Source organism: Vombatus ursinus, unplaced genomic scaffold (assembly GCF_900497805.2).
Source record: "Vombatus ursinus unplaced genomic scaffold, bare-nosed wombat genome assembly UNPS02014807.1, whole genome shotgun sequence".
Lineage (NCBI taxonomy): Eukaryota > Metazoa > Chordata > Mammalia > Diprotodontia > Vombatidae > Vombatus > Vombatus ursinus.
This window is the reverse complement of record NW_020954585.1, coordinates 55,546,070-55,559,687: the sequence shown is the minus strand read 5'-3', so window position 1 is coordinate 55,559,687 and position 13,618 is coordinate 55,546,070. Positions and strand designations below refer to the sequence as shown.

Genomic DNA, 13,618 nt, shown 5'->3' with positions numbered 1-13,618 from the left:
GCTCCCATGTGGGGAATGGACTATTTCTTTTCATTTCCCCATTTCTGTTGACATGCCTTGCTTCCTTCAAGTCTTGACCATGGGAAAGTAGAGGGAGTGATGGACCTAGAATCCAAAAAGGCTCAGTTCTAATGGTCCCTCAGATGAGTAAGAGCTGAGTACCACAGACAAGTCATTTCACTCAGTGTTTTGGTTTCTTCATCTGTAAAATAAGGGGGTTGGCTATGATGACCTCTGAGGTCCTTTCTATCTCTAAAAGCTATGATCGTGCTTGTATAATTGTATAAATGAAACCTTCTCGGATCTGACTTCCCCTGCTCTGCCCTGCCCTAACTTCAGGTGAAAGTTATCTCCTTTCTCAGATGTTTCATAATACATTAGCTAGAACTCTTTGTGATGACCTTATTCTCTCTTGTATTATAATTATTTGTGCATTTGTTCTCCCACTCACTTTAAATTATAAGTTCTTAAAGAGCAGATCCTATGATATAGATATATAGGGACATATATGTATGTATAGAGACATATATACATGTATATATGCATGTACATGTGTCACACCACATATATGCACACACATATACATCCATAGATACCTACCCATACCCACATCTCTCTAGTGCTTAGAACAAAGCTTTGTACATCTTAAGGTACCTAATATTTCCCAAACTGAATTGAATTGCTCTTTCTGAATAAAACCTGTGTTTATGGTCTGGAGTGTGTGGGGACAGGGAGGTAGTTGCCAGACAGTGATACCTGGATTTGTGGCAGGGGCAGAGGAAGGGAGATGGGTTTAGTGTCTTGAGTTAGGGTATAGGGATTTGAGAAGTTTTAGTAAAGTGAGGCTAAAGCTAAGTCCCCTGGACTAGCCCCAACCTATCAATCAATCAATCCTCAAGCCTTTATTAAGTATATAACCTGCCCAAGTACTGTGCTGGAGTACAAAGAAAAAGCAAAAACAGCCCCTGCCCTCAAAGAGCTTACATTTTAACAAATGCAATAAGAGAAGGTGGTGTTCAGAGGAGCTGACTACAGGTCATAGATGAAAAGATCATAGATTTAGGGTTGGAAGGAGTCTTTGAGGCCCTCTAGTTCACACACACACCCATTTTACAGATAAGGAAACTGAGAGCCAAAGGGGTTAAGTGACTTATCCAAGGTCACATATATAAAAATGGAAGAATCAGGATCTGAACCCAGATGCTCTGAATCCAAATCTATTATTCTTTCCACTGTATCATGTTAGATTATGAGCTGCCATCCAGGACTGAATCCTGGTATGCAATAGGGGAAGGCCACAACTCACCCAGTGGTAGTCCTCATTCTCCTCTGATGGGATGTGTAAGTCTTCTTACTTTAAATGCAGTGGTTTGTCTAGTGGATGTGACAGAATATGGTTTATCTTCCTTTCCTGTCCCCAATAGGTACAATTAAGGTAGAACATCGGCTCCTGGAGCCTGGCTTTCTGAAAAAAGGTTGAATATTAGTTTTGTTTCAACAGTTTGGACCTGGACCTGGAGCTCAGTCATACAACAATCATTTGGAAAGAATAGAGATCATAGGTTTGGATTTGGAAGGGACTTTAGAGGTCATTTAATGCAGTCCTCTCATTTTACAAAGAAACAGGTCCAAGGCCCAAGGTCAAGAAGGTACTAAGTTGGAAAGCCAGGATGTGTACCTGGATCTTTTGATACCAGACCCATCACTCATGGTGGATAGTATGATATTCATTGCCCCATACTGCTTCCACAGCCTTTTACATAGGGATGTGTTGATAAATGTTTAACAGCTTGTTCTCTGGGAAGAAAAATGTACACAGAACATCCTTTTAAGTCTATTATTAACATTTTCCTCATCACTTTCATAAGTCTGTTGCTGTTCAGTTGTTTTCAGTTCTGTCCAACTCTTTGTGACCCCATATGGGGTTTTCTTGGCAAAGATACTGGAGTGGTTTGCCATTTTTCTTTTCCAGCACATTTTACAGATGAAGAAACTGAGGCAAACAGGGTTAAATAACTCGCCCAGGATGGCACAGTTAGTAAGAGTCTGAGGCCAGATTTGAGGCCAGATAACTCTTCCTGACTCCAGGCCCAGCACTCTATCCACTGCACTGCCTAACTGCCCTCTTATAAGTCTAGAAATCAACAAAAAATCAAATCAGGTCCTAATTTGGAGCATTTGCCAATTTCTGATGCATTGCTACTCACAATGAAAATTTAACAATTGGCTCCCAGGGACCAGTAGAGTTGGCTCCTGCATTCCCTGCTTCCAAAGCTCGTCACACTTTGTTTCTCCTCTGTCCATATTACTGCGGTCTCTCAGTGGTTGACTGAACCACAGGAGGTCGCAGGATTGAAAACCGTCAGCAGATTTGAAATTTTAATTTTAAAAATTTAAGTTTGAAACTTTAAGATAAAGCGTTATTTGGCTCAGGGATCTGAGAAATTGTCCTCCCACTATCATTTTTGTATATATTCAATGTAGAATATAGAATTTTAGAACTGTAAGAAGTTGAGAGGCTGTCTAGCCTAACGTCCTCATTTTACAGTTGAAGAAACTGAGGCCAACAGAGGGCAGGTGACTTGCCCATCATTATAAAACTGTGGTTTCCACTACAACACACTGTTCCTTATATAATGATCTTGTTTATCAGAATGAATCATTTCCATTCTGTTTGTTTTATTATCGAGCATACCCCAGGCCTGGGAACCATGAAGAATAAACCACTATGCATTTCCTGTGTAACGTGTGATAACGTCATCCTAGGGACGACAGGACCTCTTGACCAAGGTTCCTAACCTCTCTGGTGTCGTGGACCTCTTCATCAGTCTGGCGAAGCCGATGATCCCCTTCTCAGATGAAAGCTTTAAATGTTTAAAATAAAATCTGTAAGTTGCAAGGTTTGTTGTAAAAATCAATAGTTTTTATTATTTAACAAAATAAATGCTTGTTGCCAGCCTGCTGCCTGCCCCCCCCCCAATAAAATAAAATAGATAGGATTATGGAGGAAACCTATTATTTTGAAATAAAGATGTATTTTTTCCCATCCAAGTTCATAGACTCCCCTGAAGCCCACCCGTGGGCCCCTTAAGGAGGTCTTGGACCCCGGGTTAAGAACCCCTGTTCTAGACTATGACTGAAGGTGTTTCCATAGGAGAAGATGTCACCAGGAATGTATGGATGCACCAACAGAGAAGAGGAAGAGCTAGGCCCACTTCAGGCTACTAATTTTTCCTTCTGTCCATTTTCTGAGTGTTGTCCGCTATAGCTTTCCAGCAGCACCAAAATCCCTGAGAAACAAAACAAAACAAAATAAAACCTCCTTCCTGCAGCCCAGCTTCTCATGTGTGGGCAGCCTCCTTGTACATCAATAAATCACTAGCAGCTGGGGTGGGGGGGGGAGAGTGGGGAGACCCTGTTCCCTACTGCTTCCTGAAATTAAAAATGACCTGCTCACCTCTGATAATGACTGTCATATATTAACTGGGCTCCTCCCAGCCTCTGTTCCAACCCGGCTCCTTTCATCAGGGGGTCTGGGAGAAATCTCGGGCTGTGGAAGCTGTTTATTTAGAGTTTGCTGTGGCTTTCCTTCTCCCTTAGGGACCAAGTCACAGCTTCTGGAAGTAAGGAAAGAAAGGACATCACATAAACATCTCCTCTCACCCTCTCTCTTTCGCTCCCTCCCTCCCCCCCCCTCTCTCTCTCTCTCTCTCTCTCTCTCTCTCTCTTTCTCTCTCTCTTTCTCTCTCTCTCTCTAACTCTCTTTCTCTCTCTCTTTCTCTCTCTCTCTCTCTCTTTCTCTCTCTCTCTTTGTCTCTCACCGATTTCCTCCCATTGCTACTTGTGGAGGCCTTAGGTCCACCATCACATCATCCCTTTTTAATTTAACATGAATAAATTAATCACCCAGGTGTTCATCCTGTGTCTCCTTGCCTGTAAACAACCAGGCATGGTTCCTTGTTTGCGCAATCCTCCCCCCACCTTTCATCAGCAACAAGGATTGGATGACAAAGAGGAACAGACAAGTTTGGGGTTCCTGACTCTTCCACGCAACCTAGCCCATGATAGCCACGTGGCACACACTCAATAAATACCAACTGGGTTGGCTTATTCTCCCATTCAGCATCCTCAGGGCTCTCTCTGACAGATAGGCCTCAGGGTTCTCGATTCTCTTTACTTCCTGGAATGCAATTTTCCTACTTTCCTATCTCCCAATCTCATGCTCCCTGGGGCCTCCAACCTCCCTCCCTAATGCATGTAGCAAAAAAGATGAGATCAGAGATCGTGGGATCTTTCTAACATAGCCTTTGTATGCTCCCTGGCAACTAGTATGTAGCAAGAGTACTATTTTCTAAAGCTACTGGGGGCCAAGGAAGGGGAGGAAAGTCATCCTTTTTCCAGGGCAGATTTGATCTTATCTATTCAAACCAGAAGCCTTTGAGACCAGCCATAGTCTCATGACATGAAGTTGCAGGCCAAAAGAAGGAAAAATGGGTCCCAAAGAAAAATTCCTGGTGAAACACACATTTCAGGGTTAACTGTCCATGGGTATATTGGTCCCCTTGGGTATGGGCAGGCCTACCTAGGCAGTAGATAAAGATTAGCCTGCCTATCTTAAAGCCTTTGCTGTTTGATTTCAAAGCCGGTTGCCACCTGGCACCCAGCATTCTAGAGGTCACTCCTCCAGTCCAAGAGAGCTGGTTGTTAAATTTTCAGTGTGAGCTTTTATGCCTCTGAAATCAGCAAACACTGTATAAATCAGGACTTGATTTACTGTTTACTTAATTGTCCAGACTTAAGAGAGTGTTAGAAGAAACATTGACAATGAGTGCTAAACTTTAAAGTGCATACATTTTAAAAAAAAAAAACAAGTCAGTTGTTAAATATTTGCCATCACATTCTTGTCCTTACAATAACCTCCCTGCCAGTAGTTTGCACCTAGTACCCACTGCATGCCAGCATACCACCACTTTCATCACACACACACACACACACACACACACACACACACACACTCACTCATTCACACCTAACAGTCCCAGTTGGCAGTCCTACCAGCAGAAGTAGCTGCTCCTCAAGAAAATGTGGGGAGTTATCTCCTTTACACACAGCTGCCAAAGTGATAAGGAGGCAGTTGGCTTTGGATCCAGAGGACCTGGGTTCCAATCTCAGTTCTGGTGCCTATTTCCTGTATGAATTTGGACAAATTTAACTCCCCTGAGCCTTAGTTTCCTCTTCTGTAAAATAAAGGGGTGGGGAGAGGCACTGGACAAGCTGCCCTCTTTCTAGGTCTTTAAGACCAAAAGCATAGATCTGACCATGCAACACTCTATACTCAACATGCTCAGTACCTCCCTTGGCGCTGGAAAGCCTATGTGTTAGGCACACATACAAAGGCACAAATACATTTTTTGTCCTCGAAGAGACTCCATTCTAGGGGAAGAGACAACACTTAAATAACCATATACACACAAGATAAATAAATGGAAAGTGATCTCAGAGGGAAGGTGATGGCAGCGGGGTTGACTAGGGAAGCCTGCAGAAAGTGGAATTTGAGCTGTCTTGTAGGAAGCTAGGGAAGCTGGGAGTCAGAGTCAAAGAGGGAAAACCGCCAGCCATATGGGATAGCCAGAGGTAGGAGATGAGGTATTGTAGGAAGTGGGCCCCCTAAGATCAACTGCAAACTCTTCTGGTGGTCATTCAAAGCTCTCACAACCAGTCTCCAGTTGCCTTACACACTGAACCCTTCATGATTTCTTCAGTCCAGACAATGTCTTTCCTACTCATCCTCACACATGACATTCCAGCCTCCATTTCCAAGCTTCTACACAGATTGTCCCTCATTCCTGGAACTCACTCCTTCCTCTCTCCCAGTTCTTTGAATCCTTAGCTTCCTTCAAAGCTCCCCCCAGGCACCACCTCTTGGATGAAGCTTTCCTGACCTCCCCAGGGTTGGCAAAAATCCGTTGTACAGGGAAGATGATGAAAAGAAGTAGGGAGAAAGAAGGAATAACACTTCTAGACCTCACACTATAATATAAAACAGCAGTCATCAAAACTATCTGTATTGGTTAAGAAGAGCAGCTAGGTGTGCAGTAAATAGAGTAAGGGACCTGGAGTCAGGAAGACCCAACTTCATGAGTTCAAATCTGGCCTCACACATTTACTAGCCATGTAACCCTAGGCAAGTCCCTTAACCCTATTTGTCTCAGTTGCCTCATCTGTAAAATGAATTGGAGAAGGAAATGGCAAACTACTCCTGTATCTTTGCTAAGAAAATCCCAAACAGGATCATGAAGAGTTGGACATGACTAAAAACGACTAAACAACGATAACAACAGTTAAAAAATAGAGAGACAGAAAAATGGAATAGAGTAAACAAGGGAGAACCAGAATCAATGAAACTTAGTAACCTCGTATTTGGTAAAGTAGAAAACATAAATTACATAGGAAAAAAGGACCTCCTTATTTAATTTAAAAAAATACTGCTGGGAAAACTAGAAAGAAGTCTGGTAGAAATTAGACTTAGAATACCACCTTACACCATATTCTATTTTGGAAAGCAATTTGGAATCATGCAAATAAAGTGACTACAATGTCCACACCCTTTGAACCAGAGACTCTTTTAGTGGGCTTATACTCTAAGGAAGTCATCAATAAGGAGAAAGGCCCCATAAGCTCCAAAATATTTATATCAGCACCTTTTGTATTAGCTAATTTTTAGAAACAAAATAGATGTCTATCAATAGAGGAATGACTAAACAAATTGTGGTACATTAATATGATGGAATATTATGGTGCTTTAAGAAATTATATGTGTCATGAATACAGAAAAGCATAGAAAGCATATATATGAACTGATACAGAGTGAAGTAAGCAGAACCAGGAAAACAGTATGTGTAGTACCTGCAACAGTATCAATGGAAAGAATGACACACCCAAAAAAAATGAAAATTAAGTGTAATGAAAGTGCAAAGATAGAACAGGGTTCAAATGAAGAGACAAAAGAGGATGCTCCCAACCCAGCCCTTCACAGAGGTGGGAGATCCACAGGTGTTACACATTGAACACGTCTTTGTGCTTTTTCAATGCGTCAAAGGCAGAATTTGAATCCAAGTCTTTTTGGTACCAAGACCAGTATGTTCTTCATTACACTATACAGTATCCCTCTTAATGAATTCTGTTTTGTAATTGATAACTTCTCAGGTCACAGCAAAGGGCAATAGAGGTTATAGTAGAGATGATTAGTCCAAGATCCTCACAGCTAGGTGGTGCAATGGATAGAGTCAGAGAGACCCGAGTTCAAATCCAGCCTCAGTCTCTTACTAGCTGTGTGAACCTGGGCAAGACACTTAACCTCGGTCTCCCTCAGTGTCCTCAACTATAAACTGTAGAATATACTAATACCACTCTTCCCAGGATCGTTGTGAAGATCAAATGAGGTAATATTTGTACATAGTAGACAATAAATGCTTGTTCCCTTACTTCCTATAAAGGAATATTAAAAATAATGGAAAAGAAAAATGAATTACATTAATAGGTAGGCAAGATCTGTTTTGGCTGTCCTGAATGAGAACATATCTGCTCCCCTTAGAGGATAGCAAAGATGACTTAGGGGAGAAACCACAGAGGCAAATGGCTTCTCTCCAGCGTCATTGAAGCATCTGGTTTTGGCTCTGCCACGGGGTTACAGTTCCAAGGCTGCCTCCTAAGAATGGTCTAGCCCTAGGGGCAATGGTGGTTGGTGGTTGGTGAGGGAACGTGCAATTTTCTTGGTTAGGACAGAGGAAGCAGCAAAGTGAGGCCTGAATGAAAATCTAGTTCTGTCTGGTTTCAATTCTGCCCAGCTATGTTTTAAAAGAAAGAGCATTAGACTGAAAGTCTGGTGACCCAATGCTGAGCACAGTGCCTGGCATGTAGTAGGCACTTAACAAATGTTGATTGATGTGACTTTGGGCAAGTCACTTCATTTCTGGAGGTTTCAGTTACTTCATTTGGTCAATTTCCTGATCTCCAAAGTCCCTTCCTAGCTTAATGATAGAAAAGTATGGTGTAGGAGACTGTGATAGAATTGAGTCAGGAGATCTCGGTTCAAATTCTACCCCAGACACTTATCTAGTATGTTACCCTGAGTAAATCATTCAACCTCTTTTTTCTCATTTGTACAATGGGAGATAATCATACTTAATAGTACCTTTTAGGGTTGTTGCAAGCAAAGGGCTTTATATCCTTTAAATGCTGTGAAAGTGTAAGTTTTAATAAACCAAAACACAAAATCTAACCAAAAATAAACCAAAACAGTCCTTTCTCTCAAGGAACTCACATTCTATTAAAGGAAACAACATGGACACAGTCTCATGGAGTGGGAATTTTGTTATATGAAGGGACCTTTGTTAACAGAACAGGGAATCCAGAGGACACAGTGAAACTGTAGGGAAAAGCGGTACAGGGACACAAGGGGATGGAGCTAACATATGATACATACTATATATATATATATATATACACACACATATGTATGTATGTATGTGTATGTATGTATATATGTGTATGTATGTATATATGTATATGTATGTATACATGTATAGGTATGTATATGCATGTGTGTATATGCATACACACGTACACACATACATGTATGTATACATATGCATTTATGTGTATGTGTATATATGTGTGTAAATGTATGTGCGTGTATATATACATATATACACATGTATACACACACATATATATTATATATAATATATATTATATATTATGTGTATATATATATATAGGAGCAAAGAGTGGTGGTCAGAGAAGGAAGCTTTGGCCTATCCAACCTAAAACAAAGACAACCTGCTGCCCTGTGGCTTCACTCAGAATCAAGGGGATCCTGTTGCCAAATCATATGGATTCTGAGTAGGGACATAGGACAATAGGGTGTTGTGTCCTTCAAGTAGCAAAAGTAAGATTGATTTGATCATTGTTAAAAGGAGTTAAAAAGTTAAAAAATGGAGGTGGAGAGGGAGCATGTGGAGGCAAGGCAGATATCCAATTCCTCATCTTGCCTTCCTGTCAAGGCAAGGCCCAGTGGAGTCCTGCGTCCAGCCTAGTCACACAGGGGTGAGGCTCTAGTGAGCTAACTTGCCCAAGGTAACAAAGGTAGTAGGTGAAAGAGCTTGGATTCACACCCAGAGTCTGAGACTTCAAATCCAGGGCAATTTCTACTACAGTCAATCAAGCAATCAATCAATAAGTGTTTATTAAGTGTCTGCCATGGTCAGGTATTCTACTGGTGATGAGGCTACAAAGACAAAAAGGAGTAGTCCTTGACTTCAGAGAGCTTACATTTGATTGGGGGAAGATTGCCATAGAAATAAATAATTAAAGAGTATAAACAATATGAATGCAAGATAATGGGAGGTGGGGTATGATAGCAGCTGAGAGAATCAGGAAAAGGTCTAATGTGGGAGGTCACATCTGAGCTGATCTTTGAATCAATCAATCGACAGCAAAAAAAATTATTTATTAAGTGCCTACTATGTGCTAGGTACTGGAGATCTAAGTAAAAAGAAAGGAACAATCCATACCAACAAGGAGCTTACACCCTCTAGAGGGGGAGATAATAAATACATATAAATGTATGTTGTTCAGTCGATTCAGTCTTGTCCAATTGTTCACGGCCCCATACGGATTTTCCTGGTAAAGATACTAGAGCGGTTTGCCATTTTCTTCTCCAGCTCATTTTACAGATGAAGAAACTGAGGCAAACAGGGTGAAGTGACTTGCCCAGGGTCACACAGCTAGTAATTGTCTGAAGTCAGATTTGAACTCATGAAGATGAATCTTCCTGACTTCAGGCCCAGCACCCTATCCACTGTGACACTTAGCTGACCATATAAACATATAGGAAGCATAAATATAAAGTAAATAAATACAATTATAAAAGTAAATATATACAAATAAGTCAACCACAAAGTAGTTGGTAGAGAGGGAACAAAAAATTGGGGGATCAAAAAAGGTGTCATGCAGAAGATGGTGCTTGAGTTGTAGCTTAATGGAAGAAGGTGAGTGTATAAGCAGAGATAAGGCAATAGAGCGTTTCAGATAGGTGAAACAGCCAGCACAGAAGCAAAGTGTTGAGAGATGGAGTATTCTGTGTGAAGAACACAGAGAAGGCCAATTAGGCTAAATCCCAGGGTATGGAAGTGAGAATAAGGTCCATAGAGGTTGGAAAGATAGATTGAAACCAGAACATGAAGGGCATTAAAAGCTAAACAAATTACTCCCATTCCGAATTTAAGGAAAATTATTGGTCAGCAGTATGTAAACTAGACTGGAGTGGGGAGAGATTTGAGGCAGAGAGATCGAGTAGGAGGCAGTTTCAGTAATTTTACGTGAGAGATGATGACAGCCTGAACTAAGGTTGGTAGCTTTATGAGTGGAGAGAAAGAGTCCAACTCAGCCTTGACCAGGAATCCCCTCTAAAAATGTTTTGTGGGGATGTAAGTACAAAGAATAAAATAATCCCTATTTACAATGAGTGGGGGCAGCTAGGTGGTGTGGTGCATGGAATACTAGGCCTGGAGTCAGGAAGACTCATCTTCCTGAGTTCAAATCTGGCCTCTGGCACTTGCTAGTTAAGTCACTTAACCCTGTTTTGCCTCAGTTTCCTCATCTGTAAAATGAGCTGGAGAAGGAAATGGCAAACCATTACAGTCTCTCTGACAAGAAAACCCCAAATGGGGTCATGAAGAGTTGGACAGAACCAAAACACAGCTCACGATGAGCTTATATTCTATTGAGGGAGATAACAAGTAAGTATAAAAATATACACAGCTTAACGTTAATCAATACAAATATATACAAAGTAGTTTGCGGCAGTTAAGGAAACTAGGGATTCTGAGAGGCAAAGGTTAGAAAGGAATACTTTCCATGCCTTTTCCATAGTTCCTGCCCTTGAGGCAGCTTAATAAGGAGACACTAAAAACACTCAACAAAACAACTGTGAGAGTAGTCATGAGGCCACACAAACAACAAGGAATGCCAAAGGAAAGCCTACAGACTGAAGACCTGAAGGAGGAGGGACCCTGAGCATTCAGGAGGCAGGGAGGCAATAGCTTTAGAGATAAGTTTTGCAGAATAAAATCCATCTTCCCCTGAGCTGAAGGGCAGGACACGAACAGCACATAAAACCATCATTTATGATGGACACTGAGCACAATGCCAGTGGGCATGTCTTCCGATGGATGTCACTTTGCTGTGTTTCTTGGCTTGAGGCCTCTTGGACTACCTCCTCCACACAAGGGTGGCTAAGTGTTGGGAGCTTCAGACCCCAGTCAACGTGATCTTTGCTGGGATTCCGGGTCAGGAGAAGTTCAGGGAAGGAGTCCTAGGCCCCAGACATCAATTCTAGAGATTTGATCAGAGCCCAGAATACAACCGCCAGGCTGAAAAAAACTTCTTAGTCAAGTCTGCCCTGAAAATTCAAGTGCACCCTTAGGATAATAAATTTGGAGTTGGAAAGGACCTTAGAGGTCATCTAGTCCATATTCATTTTATAAAGGTGAAGATACACTGACTGACTCAAGGTCAAACTGTTAGTAAGTAGCAGAGCTGGGGCAGGAACATAGGCATAATAAAAATAATAATGGCAACAACAACAATAAAAATAGCTAGTATTTATATATCACCTTAAGGTTTGCAAATATCTCTTTTTACCCTCATTTTACTATGTAAGGTAGGTATTATTATTATTACTATTATTATTCCCATTTTACTGGTAAGGAAAATGAGTCTGAAGAGTTTAAGTGACTTACCCAACGTCACACAGCTAGCAAGTATCTGAAGGTGGATCAAACTCAGGTCTTCCTGACTCTAGGTCCTATGCTTTATCCACTATGTCTCTAGGTGCCTCTAATTTCTTAATCCACTGGAGCAGACACACTTGAGAATGAAATGTTCTAAATGTGATGGGAGGCAGATCCATGATGAATACTGCTGAATGCCTTTCCTGGATCATGAGCTGTGTCCTCTACCCTCATGACAGCATAAGCTTCAGTACTAGCATATAGATTTCCTTTTGCTCTTTCACCCACAGCAAGGCCCTAAATACCACCAGTTTTGTGAAATAGTTATACTACAACTATCATACTATGCTAAAGACTGACCCTAGGGCTCACACACATCTGAAGACATGCGAGGTCTTGCTGATGGTTTTTACAAAGCCAGCACAGCAAAGTGGGTTTGTAGTCAAAGACTAATACTGAAGGAACTTCTGGAGATCATTTAGTATATCTCTCTGCATTCCAAACCATGTGGTTTAATTCTATAACCTGCCTCCTCATGGTCATTCTCCTCATTTGCCCTACCATTTTATCTCTGGCTCCATGTCTCCATGTCTACATAGTTAGATTATGACTGTTTTGAGAAGCGCATTGAGACAGAAAGGCAGAATTTGGGATTTCATACAGTTGTAGCGGGAACTGAGTGGGTCATGTGCACTCATACATATTTGTATTTTCAAAATCCTATTCTTAAAGGTATCATAGAAAATATAACCTCCTAGACAACCCATTCCTTTTCCTTAATTTTTAAGGACAAAATTTAAGCAAATAATATAGGGAAACAGATAGGGACTGAACCTCTGATTTCTCAGTACCAAAATTCAATAATACTCTTCCATTGAAGAGGGGGAAAAAAATCTGAATTCTGAAACCATGTGGCAGACAGAGTTCATTTGTGGATTATAGACAACAACCACATCAAAACCCAGGACAGGATAGAAACCTACACCACCCCAGAGAATGGACAATGGGACATCTTCACGAATTGTTTAAGGGTTCTGATTCTATCCGATAGCAGAGTTGTCGACAAGTTTCCCATCCTATAGGTCTGTTCACAGACCTTCATTCCCAAGGCTCAGCTGGAGGCTCTTATGACCACAGTAGATGCAGAAGAGAGGCTTGCTGACCTCTGTTGCTGTGTGCTGCATGGCGCAGTGTGTGGGCCCAGCCATCCAAGGCAAGACTGGCTACAAGCTCTGAGTTTTCCCCCCGAGGGCAGACAAATAGCCCTCTTTTCTTTAATCTTCCCCTTGCCCCCAACATAGCTAAAGAAAATATCTTTTTTATTTTATTGTCCTTAGCATTCATCACAAGCCTCAGCCCGTTCTGTGCTTTAAACATTCCTGACATTCTTATGGGCCCTTGCTACTCTTTTGTACTCATCTGCAGTGACCTACCCTTGCCTCCATCTTCAATACCTGTCTTTTAAAAATTCAAATTGCCTGTCGAATTTTCTATGCAGTCACACAAGTCTGATAGCTGACAACAGAGAGAGAGAAGGCAAACACTGTCTAAATCTTACTTTTATCCTGTTTTCTTTCTCAAAGAGAATACACTTCACACTTAGAAGTACAGAACAAAAGTCATTGAAAAGAAATGTAAATCCACCCTCTGTGAGTCTTTATCAAGTGACCTCAGGACTGAAAATGGGCAAATGCTTTCCTCATTTTTTAGAAAGAGAAGAAGGTAAATTCCTTGAATTATCTGCTGAATTACACTTCCTGGAAAAATTCTTCAGTTTCACAATCTGTGAAATGGGGGGATTGGATTAGATTAGTAGTCACCAA

The 13,618-nt window shown here is 41.3% G+C and overlaps 1 long non-coding RNA gene across 3 annotated transcripts in view; it reads right to left on the bottom strand.

Moving 5' to 3' along the window:
• LOC114052498 overlaps nt 1-13,618 on the bottom strand; it is a 62,817-nt gene that overhangs the window by 28,591 nt on the left and 20,608 nt on the right. For 2 of the 3 annotated variants that reach the window (XR_003570248.1, XR_003570247.1), the window contains exons 2-6: nt 3,458-3,617; nt 3,187-3,290; nt 2,800-2,864; nt 1,679-1,797; nt 1,307-1,465 (exon numbers count right to left, since the gene is read on the bottom strand). This is a non-coding gene — a long non-coding RNA (uncharacterized LOC114052498). The remainder of the gene's footprint in view (nt 1-1,306; nt 1,466-1,678; nt 1,798-2,799; nt 2,865-3,186; nt 3,291-3,457; nt 3,618-13,618) is intronic. The other variant, XR_003570249.1, reaches the window with a different exon arrangement.